General features: G+C 55.5%; 1 protein-coding gene and 1 long non-coding RNA gene across 4 annotated transcripts in view; one reads left to right on the forward strand and one right to left on the reverse strand.

The window, feature by feature from the left end:
* The window catches only part of CADM2 (cell adhesion molecule 2), a 1,075,698-nt gene that overhangs the window by 561,804 nt on the left and 502,848 nt on the right, over positions 1-11,046 (forward strand). The gene's annotated exons all lie outside the window — the stretch shown is intronic.
* LOC115291629 lies at positions 3,283-10,507 on the reverse strand. Its single transcript, XR_003908596.1, has 3 exons — positions 10,421-10,507; positions 7,947-8,011; positions 3,283-4,000 (listed from the first exon to the last, which is right to left on the reverse strand). It is a non-coding gene; the product is annotated as an uncharacterized LOC115291629 (long non-coding RNA).

Below are 11,046 nucleotides of genomic sequence, written 5' to 3' on the forward strand. Positions count from 1 at the left end.
AAAAACAAAACCAAAAACAACAACAACAAAAAAAGAGTTTATTGTCAAATTGGTTTCCATACAACACCCAGTGCTCTTCCCCACAAGTGCCCTCCTCCATCGCCACCACCTCTTTTCCCTCCCCCTCCCCCTTCAACCCTCCGTTCGTTTTCAGTATTCAATAGTCTCTCACGTTTTGCGTCGGGCTCTCTCCCCAACTCTCTTTCCCTCTTCCCCTTCCCCTGGTCCTCCGTTAGGTTTCTCCTGTTCTCCTGTTAGACCTATGAGTGCAAACATATGGTATCTGTCCTTCTCCGCCTGACTTACTTCGCTTAGCATGACACCCTCCAGGTCCATCCACCTTGCTACAAATGGCCAGATTTCATTCTTTTTCATTGGGCATTGGTACCTTTATTAAAATTCTTAGCAGGGGCACCGGGCTGGCTCAGTCGCTGGAGCATGTGACTCTTAATATCAGGGTTGCATGTTCGAGCCCCATATTGTGTGTAGAGACTACTTAAAAATAAAATCTTAAAAGAAAAAGTTCTCAGCATGATTATAATATATGTAGTTAGGGTTAGGATACACGGAGAGTTGAAGAAAGTATTTTCCAAATTTTAATGTGCACACAATGTGCAGATTCTCTAGGTCTGGGGTGGGGCTGAGTCTGCATTTCATTTTATTAAAAAAATTTTTTTAATGTTTATTTTTGAGAGAGACAGAGTACAAGTGGAGGAGGGGCAGAGAGAGGGAGACACAGAATCTGAAGCAGGATCCAGGCTCTGAGCTGTCAGCACAGAGCCTGATGCGGGACTTGAACCCATGAACTGTGAGATCATGACCTGAGCTGAAGTTGGACGCTCAACCGACGGAGCCACCGAGGCGCCCCTCATTTTCTCTCTCTCTCTCTCTCTCTTTAATTGAGATATAATTGACCTAGAACATTGTATTAGTTGTAGGTGTCAGCGCTTCTAACAAGGTCTTGGGCGATGCCGACGCTCTGGTCTGGGGACCACACAGCGTAGCCAGGGTCTCATAAACACACTTGACGGCTTAGCTCTGGCCATTTGTTGGCCCATCTGCTGTTTGCCTATTTCCCCCTCTTCCCTCCTTCCCCCCCTCCCTTCTCATTCCCTCACTTATTCATTCATTCCCTTCTCCCCACCCCTCCCAAGTCACTGGCAACTTGTCATCTAGGGGAAAACTACCAGGCAGGGGACGCCCTCCCCACTGGCTGACGGCCACTTTTCCAAAGTGACTTCTGTTTGGCGATGGCTTACCTTCACTCCTTCCTCCTTTGACTCTTTGGAGCAAGAGACGGTCCTAGGACGGCAGCTGTCAGGCTCAGGGGCTGCCCTGGTCCCCGGACCTCTCTGGGGGCAGGCTGTGCTTCCTCAATCTCTGCAGGGCTCTCTTTGAGGTCCGAATGGCCTTTCTAGGCATCACCAGCCCTGGTCTCACCCTGTGGCGGCTTCGCTGAGGCTGCGGGATGTGAGGCGGGCGTGGAGCTGCCCAGCTCCCTTCCTGAATGTTGCGGCTGTGACTCCTCGTGGGTATTAATTCAGCCAGGCACCACCGGATGACAAAGGCTTCAAGTTCAAGGCCTGTATAATTATGGCCTCTCTAGAGCAGTGATTCTCAACCTTGACTGTACCTTGTAATCATGGGGGTGGGTGGACTGGTGCTTTAAAAAGGTCTGAGGTCTGGGTCCACCCCCGGAGATTCTGATTTAAATGCTATGCTCCAGGCTGGGGTCTGGGCTGTGGGGAAAAGGGATAAAAGCTGCCAGGGTGATGCCAGGGTGCGGGCCCAGGTTGAGAGGCACCACCCGCCTACCGCTTCCCAGCCTGCTTCCGGGAGCGGAGCTGCCAGGAAGCTCAGGAAGGAAGGAAACAAACAGATGCTGAGTGCCCCGGTGTGCCTGGTATGAGCCCATAGGTACTCTGCACACACTCCGCCCTTCCACCCCTGCACATCCTCCTGCCCTCACTTCTCTGGTGATGTCAGGGCGGCACTGAGGCCTGGGATGGACACAGCAGCTCTGGACACCCGCAGGGTCCCCCAAGGAGGGCCATGTGAGTCCCACTGGTGTTTGAGGCCAAAGGGAACATTGGTGATGCTGATCCTGGCTTCAAAATTTTGATATTTTGTTCTTTTTTTTTTTTTGCCTTTATTAATAAGAAAAAAAAAACACACACAACACATTGCATTGATTTCTCTTGATGACTGAGCTCTTTGGCTCCTCTTAATTTCGGGGCCTGAAGCTAGGGCCTCACTGGCCTGACCCCAGCCCTGGCGCAGACGCCAGGCTGGGCCATGGGAGTCAGGACCACAGGTTCTGTCAGAGCTGAGAGTTGGAGGCGCCTGCAGTTTACAACTTTTTAAAAGTTTTGTTCAGACAGGAGTGGATGGGACCCCCTTATGTGTAAAAGGGGAAAAGCGGGTCTGTCGTGACTGGTCTGGATGGTCTTCAGAGGCTGCGGCTCTCCCCTCCCTCACCTCGAGGTGGCCTGAGACCCTGCAGGGAGCTCTCGGGCTCTAAAGAGGACAGTTACAAGTGACCCGTGTAGACCCATGCCCCTCATTTCAGACCTAAATACACTGAGGCCCAGAGGTGGTAGGTAGTGAGTGTGCGAGGAAGCTGGCGAAGGAGGGAAGGAAGAACAGATTTGTCATTTGTTCCCTAGAGGAAATAAAGGCCTTGATTGGTAGCAGTTGCCAATGTCTGCGGTGTAAATACCCCTCCTGCAAGTCCCTGCAGGAAGTCCCTGACCGCTGGGAGCTGTGGAGTCACCTACGGGGAGGAGGGCGTGGCCCAGAGCGTGGGGGCGGGAGGACTGCGGTCACGTGGCTCCCAGCCTTGGCCGTGAGGGCCTTGGCTCTTCCCAGGACTTGCTCATCTCTGGTCAGTGGTCCTAAGGCCACGCCCTTCAGCCTGTGGGCGGCGTGAGACACAGACCTCGCCATCTGGTTGGCACTGGCTTCCCGGGGCCTCGCTGCTTGGCCTGCCCAGCACCCACCGCCAGCCTTCGAGTCCAGGTAAAACACCGTCGGGACAGAGGAGGGGGCTTTCACCCTCTTTCTGGAAGACTTCCACCAAAGGAACAAGTGTAGCATTGAAGTAATATGTAGGTAGAATTTTATTACTAAATACCATGTGAGTATACAAAATGCATAATTGAATAACAGCTAAAAAAAAAAAAAAGTCCAAGAATGTGAAATACACATTTTTTGAAATGATAAAAATGTATCCACGAAACATATAAAATGTTGCATATATATACAATATATACTTATATATATTTATATATAACATAAATGAAAATTGTAAATAAGAAATGTGTACATCGGTGAACAGGCATGTTCCAATCAATCAGCTCTATTATTTACAACTTGGATTGAGGAAATCCGTGGGACAGAGAGTTCCCACTATGGTAGCATTTAAAACTGCTTGCATTGAAAATCAAGAGCGTTTTCAAGTTCATTGGCCAAAGGGCAAGGGATCCTCGGGATTCTTGGTGTGAAGTTGGTGGAGGAATCAAGAACGGAAGCTGGCCAGGGGTCCACTTCCACGGTCCGAATGGGGAGCCAGGAGACAGACTGAACACACGGTCTTCGGAGCAGGAGACCGGCTATGAGCCACCGTCTCTGGCCGGGCAGGGGCGGGCAGGAAGTCCAGAGGCGATTCAAGCCCGAGATGGGGCTCAGGTCGGGATACCTCCTGGGTCCCTTCCTGACCTTGGCATCTGTGGGTCTGGGACGTGAGGGCCTCTTCTCTCAGGGAGGGCATTCAAGTAACAGCACGGGGGCACGAGGAGAGGTGGTGTGTGGCCCGGGGCCACTTCCCAGGGGGGCCCCTTGCCGGGAGCCTACCCCAAGGGGTCCGAGGGTGCGGAGGCTTGGGCCTTACAGCTCCTTCAGGATGATCTGAATCTTGCCGTCGAGCTCCCCCGTGTCCAGCAGGAAGGCCACGTGGTTGCTGTAGTGCTGGATGATGTTGTTGTCCATGTTGACCAAGATTCTGGAAGAGAGGAGGACACGCGTCCAGAATGTGGCAGGCCCCTTGTCTTCAGGGCTTCTGAGTGGCAGGGGTGACAGGCTCCCTGAGTGGCCAAGCCACACCTCCAACCACAGCCACTACTGGGCCAGACCCTTCTCCTGATACGCACGAGCGCGGACACGTCGAGCAGCTGGCGTGAGATGTGCGGAAGCACAGCGCTCCCGGGTCACCAGGCCAGGCTGTGGACGCGGACGCAAAGCGGGAGTTGGAGCACAGGAGGTGTAGTGGGTGGACCAGCGTGGTCTGGGGTCAATAGGAGGCTGCGGTATGTCGCCCAGGGGCGCCTGCCTGAGCCAGAGGCAGGCACCACACGAGTCCCCTCTCCGTTCCACCCCCACGAAGCTGTAATCTCGCAGATGGTACAAGAGACCTCTCCCCACACTCTCCAGGCAGGGACCTGGGCCAAAGCCTCCGTGCTGTGACCCTCCGCACAGGCTCGGAGCCACAGCATCGGCCAAAGGACGCCCCTCCAGCCGCCGCCGCCCCGATGGAGAGCCTAGCAAGATGTGACCTGACCTGACCACATCAGCTGCCCTTTGCAATGGGGTTGGGTGTCTCCGGCCACCATTCCTCCATCCACCCACTAGCGTTTCCCAAGGCCACTCCACGTGCCGGGCCCTGCTCCAAACAAAAGCAAGGGCCACCCAGAGATCCTAGACCCTGCCCTCCAGGAGTTTAGGATCTAGTAGGGCCAGAGGAAATGAATTTTTATAACCCTATTACTCCAGTTGGTAGACGGGGAAACTGAGGCTCAAAGAAGCAGAGGCATTTGCCTGGGGTCACATAGGTAATAGGTAGCAGAACTGGGACTTGAACCCAGACTTTGGTCTCTTTCCACTGTACCATTCTTTTAGAAAGAAAAACAATCCTATAAGTAGAAGTTAGGAAGTGGCATATGTAAGGCAGGGAAAACCCAGGGCTGGGGGGGAGTGTAGATGGCCGCGAGGTTATTTCAAGTGGGGTGGGAGTCGGGGGGCTGAGGCTCTCCGACTACTGCTCCTGCCCAGGAGCTGTTGGCTTTCCAGGGGAAGCTCCGGGGAGGCGGTAGCCTTGACCCCACCGTCCGTGGGTCTGGAGGATGGAGACCGTACGGAAGCAGTGGGCCCATGTCCGGCCATCTCTGCAGATGCTGCCGCTGCCAGGAAGGAGGTCTGGGCTCAGGCTCCCAGGCCAGGGCCCCACTTCCTCGGGTGCTGTCAGCCATTCCGGCCTCTCACAGAGGGACCCCCTCGGGGGCTGTGGGCTGGGAACAGGCCAGAGGAGGTCAGGGCTGGGCCGGGGGAGGGGGGGGAAGTGCTTTCCCTGAGGCCGGGTGTGTTTGTTTCTGAGAGCGGTATTTACTGGGGGCTTCTAGGTGCCAGGCCCCATGTGCCTTATGTGTGTGAATTGCAGGCTGCCTCGCCCCCACTCCCGTGCCGGGCTCCCTGCGGGCCCTGAGCGCACACCTGCACACAAGGGACCCCAGACAAGCCCTCAGAGGTCAGTGACAACTGGGCCCTAGCGGTAGGGGGTTGGGAACCACTGTCCCAGAATGTGGGCCCCTTGTCACTTGCCAGCTTCTGGCTGTCCTCTGTCCTGGTTTCCCTGAAATGCTTGGCCAGCCGCCAGCCAATGTGTTTGTTAATCTTTCAATCACTCGGTGGTGCTTGTAAAGCTGATGATATCTCCCTTTGTCCAGAGGACTCTCAGGAGAGTTCCGTGAAAATAAACTGGGCCGTTGACTAGAATTTTCTGTTCCTCGGAGGAGGCGAATCTGACGCGGAGGGAGGGGGCAAATGGGCCTGGTATCTCCTCTCAGATGATGCTAGACCTGAAGTTCTCAGGGGTGGGGACGTGGGGGGTGTAGGGTGCTTCTGAAGAGCCGCCGGCGATGCCCTGGGCGATGGCGTTGGGCAAAACACAAGGCCTGGCCGCGTGTTTGCACACCGCTCAGCGGTTAGAGGAACAAGCAGGAGACAAGACAAAATCATGGGAGCAGGCATGGGTTGCAGACAGGCTGGGTTCGTTCCTTCTGCGGGTTGCCAACTCCGTGCCCCTGGGACTACTCTGAACCTCAGTTTCCTCATCTGTAGAATTACAGATAGTCATACCAAACTATGCCCGGGACTTACTTCGCCCAGCTCCTGGTCCACTGCAAGTATGTCCCACATGGAAGTTGTTATGATTAGGATTTAAATTGCTGACGGGCTGAAGGGAAAGACCTGCAACTCTAGCGCGGGGGCGGGGGGGGGGGGGCGGGGGCGCCCTTGCCTGCATACTCCCACCCCCAAACCGCACAAACACACTTCCTGGCGCCTCAGCGTGGCCTGCACCAATCCACCAGGGAGGCTGGTGGCCTGCTGGGGCTGCGGCCGGGGGGCGTGGGCACTGGCACGGGGTGGGGGGAAGGAGGGCTGGGCTTGTCTGGGCAGAGCTGAGCTTGTCCTCTGCTAGGAGGTGGACTGCGTTCCAGAGAGCTCATGAGCCCCAGTGTGAAACCGAAACTTGGAAGAAAAAAAGCACACACAAAACACCCTAGACACTTGAACAAACCCAAACCCCACAGATCCTTCTCTAGGGGCTGCAGGACCGCACACCCTCCCCCGCCCCCTGCCTGCGAGGGGAGGCTGGCCGGGAACCAAAGAGGGAGCGTGAGACGCCAGCCCCTGGGCCTGACTGGCTGGGGCCTCAGCCTGAGAACCAAACCTGCCTGGCTTTGCAGAACCTTCTAAAAAGCAGACAGTAGCCACGGGGCAATGCCCAGGCACCTTCCAGGGGCCACTAGCAGTAGCTACACCGAGCAGAGCAAGGGGCTGGCATCTGAGCTGTGGGCAGAGGGCTGGGCAGGGAATGGCGCTGACAATTCTTCACTGCCCAGGGGCCCCACGCTGGGCAGCTCTGACAACGGGACCCAGACCTGGGAAGGCAGTCACCACGTGGCCCTCTGTCTCCTCCCCGTCCTGTCCTCCCGGGCAGACAGCAAAGGGTGCTGGGGACATATGGAAGGTGCCGCACGGCCCGACCCTCTGCAGGGTAAAGCTTTCCTCCCTGCTGCCTCATCCAGACTGAAGAGGGAGGCCTGTGGAGCACTGCTGCAGGGCGCCCTCAAACCCACACCCAATCTCTGTACCGCTTCCGGACTCATCGGCAGATACACCCTTCTCGGGCCCCTTGACTCGGCCCGTAGCCACACTGCTGGGCCCTCTGCCTCCATGCCTTTACTCTGTGCTCCTGCCCTTGGATGTTGCTTATCACCTCTGAGCCTCGATTTCCCCATCTGTGAAGCATGGGTAGTGGGTATGTGCCTCACAGTGGGGCTACACATGGCCCAGTACCTGGCACATGGTGGGTGGTCAAGTGAATGGTAGTCACTATCATCATCGTTTATAATCAAATGGCTTGGCTATCCAGTGGCCTTGGGACTTAGACTTGAGTCTTCTGGTCTTTGAGCCGGCACTGCCCTCCACCTGCGGTCTCGACAAAGACCCTTCCATCAGTCTGCCACTCCTCTCCTTCCTGGTGGTGTTCAATGTCTGGTCTCTGAAGGTGACCTTGCCTGACGGGGCCTTCCGTCCAACCCCACACCCCCTGTCCTCTCCACAAAGCCAAGTACAAATGCTGCATGGAACATGCCAACATTTTCAGAGGGAAAAAGGCAGGGGCGCCTGGGTGGCTCGGTCGGTTGAGTGTCTGACCCTTGGTTTCGGCTCAATTCATGATCTCACAGTTCGTGGGTTTGAGCCCTGAGTCAGGCTCTGTGCTGACAGCGTGGAGCCTGTTTGGGATTCTCTCTCCTTTTCTGTCTGCCCTTCGCCTGCTCATTCGAATTCTCTCGCACACAAATAAATAAATAAACATCAAAAAATAACATAGAGGGAAAGGGGCAGCACAGGGGGAATGGGGAGGGAGAGCTATCACGAGCACTTACCCCCGCTTACATTTCTTGTAGACTTTGTAAATGTTCTCTTCAGGGAACCCATACTTCTCAGAGATCTGGAAGAAATGAGTAGGGGAGGTGTTATTTGCTGCCCACACTGGGTCTATTCTAGCCTTTTATACTAGGGTTTTATTTCCTGATTATGAACATATACATCCATACTGTAGAGAAATACAGAGAAGACTATTTCAATTGGCCATAACCCTTTTTCTCAGAGATAAACATTACCAACGTCCGGGTGTATTCTTTCCCATCTTCTGGCCGTGTGCAAGGATCCTGTATGCCCCCCACAGAGAGCTTTTTAGAACTGTCGGTCCTTAACACTGCATGTTATAAGCCTTCCCGCATCACGACACACTCCTGACAAACCGCATGTTTGGTGGCTGTAAAATATCCCAAAGAGCACCCACCAGGTCCCCGACCTTCGGCTGATGTCAGAGCCACACTGTTCCAGCTGGTTCCACTCCCCAGCTGCCGACGTGGGAGAGGTCAGCGTGCCTGCCTCTCCGGGGTGCTCATGTGACTGAGCTGGCCCCGGGGAGAGCACCGGGGTCACTTCCTGGCAGGTAGAAGACCTCCATCAATGCTCACTGCTCTTCCAGAAGGGGAGCGGTGGGGACGCTCCTGCCCTGTGGTGAGCGGGATCACCCAAATACTGCCGCCTTCTAGGCAGGAATTACAAACCCCACCGGGCGAGTGAGGGCGCTGAGTTTGACCAAGGGCCCAGCCGGATCTCAGGATTCCTGCCCTTCACAACTGCCACAACCCACATCATGGGCGCTGGTTCTGCGGACGAAGGACCTGAGCCCTGAGGCCTGTGAGCCTGCCCGAGAGAGCCAGCCCGCTTCTCCCAGGGCACCAGAAGTTTCCTCCAGGGCGGACGGCTCTGGTCTGGCCCCAGCTCCACCACCTGGACTGCAGACTCTGAGCCAAGTCACCTTACTTAGCTGAGCCTCAGCCTCCTCGTTGGCAAAACGGGCACAATAACGGGGTGTACGTGCGGACCGGTTCTGCACAGAGACCGGGAAGGCTCCGCGGAGGGCCCGGCATGGGGCCTGTGCCTGGTGAGCGGCCCAGTCAGACGTTCTTTGCTGTCTGTTATGACTGGCTGCGGCGAGCCTCAGACCAAGGGCTTCAGACTGACGCTGTTCTCTCTGGGCCGTTCAGGAAGAGGGTCAGGTTTGGCCCCTCAGTTATTATCTGCCCTGATGTAAATCTCTCCCGGCCAGAAAAGTTCTTAGACTATTTATTTTAATGGCTATATGGCTGGAAGCTTCCAGCAGGAAGATCTTAATTGCCGCTAAAGGACTTAGGTATTTTCTAACCACAAGCTGTTATAATGACAGCACAGGCTGCACCATTTGGTGGTGAGCTCTCCATGCCTGGAAGTATACAAGTCAAGAGCAGGCACCCACTTGGAAGAGCTACTGGGGAGACCAGATGGGGACCCTTTAAGGTACTGTCCAACAAAGATTCTGAGTCAATAGTCAAGTGACATTAATGGCCTTTTGTGAGCCTGACTCCTGGGGCTGGTGCCCACCAAGCAGGGTGGATGGTATGTGAGGGGACCAGGAGGGTAGAGCAGAGTGGGGAGAGCTTGGGCTGGAGGGCAGCTCGGTCACTTCTGGTCACTTTGGCCAGGTGCCCGACCCCTGGCAGGCTGTTTCCTTGTGGGAAATGAAGAGACAATAATTGTACCCACTTTCCGGGGTTGATAAGAGAATATGGTGAGCCAGCAAATGCAGCTTGCCGGACAAGATGCCTGGCACACAGTGGGTCTTCAGTAAAAGGAGGCTGCTGCTAGTATTGGATTCATTTTCCCCTCTGGGCCTGGCATCTTGGAACCGTCTGGCTTTACTGTGTGGTTGGACCTTTAGCACAGCCGGCCCTGGTGGAGGCTCGTGTTGGCTCGGTTTGCAGCTGAGCCACAAGCTGCTGTGGGTTTCATCCGAAGCTCTTTGGCCCGCTCTCTGGCAGTCTGGGGGCTGGGGAAGGTCTCCTTGCCCACACACCACCTTCAGCGGCCCCTGCCAGCGCCCCCCAGCCAACCACAGGCGAGAGGAATGAGGCCCCCTGTTAAAGAAAAGAGTGTCTCTGGGGCCTGGCCTTTTAGGGTTTCACTCCCATTAAAACAGAAACAGGTTTGCAAAGCCAACAAAAAGCCCTGGCCTGTCAGACAGCAGCCATCAGATTAGGCAGGATTTATGGTGTGTGTGCCTCCCGGGTGGAGCCCGGGCTATGGCTGGGAGATAACATCACAGAGGCACGCCCCCCCCCCCCCCCCCAGCCAGGCCTCCAGGCACCCCCGACACGGAGTGGGACAGGTGGACCATCAGAAAGCCAGCGTGCTAGCATATTCCTTCTGAGAGCCTTCCTGTGGGAAATCAGACCTGTGTAGTGAAGAGCGGGGACGGGAACTCAGAGTGGGGTCCGGCCAGGGCTGGGTGGGGTCACGGGCCTCTTACCGCGTTCCTCAGCCCCTTCAGGTCCGGCGTCTTCAACATGAGGGCGTCAAACACCTCCTCGGTCTCCCTCCGCACGTACAACAGAACTGAGAGGCAAGGAGGTGGCTTTTAGTGGTAAGGGAATGGGGGAATCTTCAACAATATTATTCCGGACATGAGATTGAGTTCCACAACAAAGGCAAATCCTCACTGAGGGTCAGTGCCCAGATGGGAAACCCCACTGCCTCTGTGTGTCCGCCCCAGACTGTGCTGATCTGGGCAGGTTTGAATCCCTGCTCTACTGCCTGCCGGCCAGGTGACCTCTAGGAAGATACTTTTACATCCCTGAGCCTCACTTTATTCAAATGGGAAATGGAGGTTGCTCCACCCGCTAGTTCACAGAGTTGTTAGGGAATTAGTGACATGACATTTTAAACACCAAGCACAGTTCGAGGCTCAAGTCAAGGTTGCCGGAAGCTTTTGATCTTAGCTGCTAGCTGGTTTCTTCTTGATGATAGGCTATGGCCCCCAGAGGTTTGGGCACCCCTGCTCCCGCCCCCGCCCAGGAAGTTACAGATTTTTGGCTGTCAGAGCCAGAAGGCCAGGTATGGAAGCCCAATGCTGCTCCCACCAATAGGAGAGAAGGG

Source organism: Suricata suricatta, chromosome 5 (genome assembly GCF_006229205.1).
Source record: "Suricata suricatta isolate VVHF042 chromosome 5, meerkat_22Aug2017_6uvM2_HiC, whole genome shotgun sequence".
Taxonomy (NCBI): domain Eukaryota; kingdom Metazoa; phylum Chordata; class Mammalia; order Carnivora; family Herpestidae; genus Suricata; species Suricata suricatta.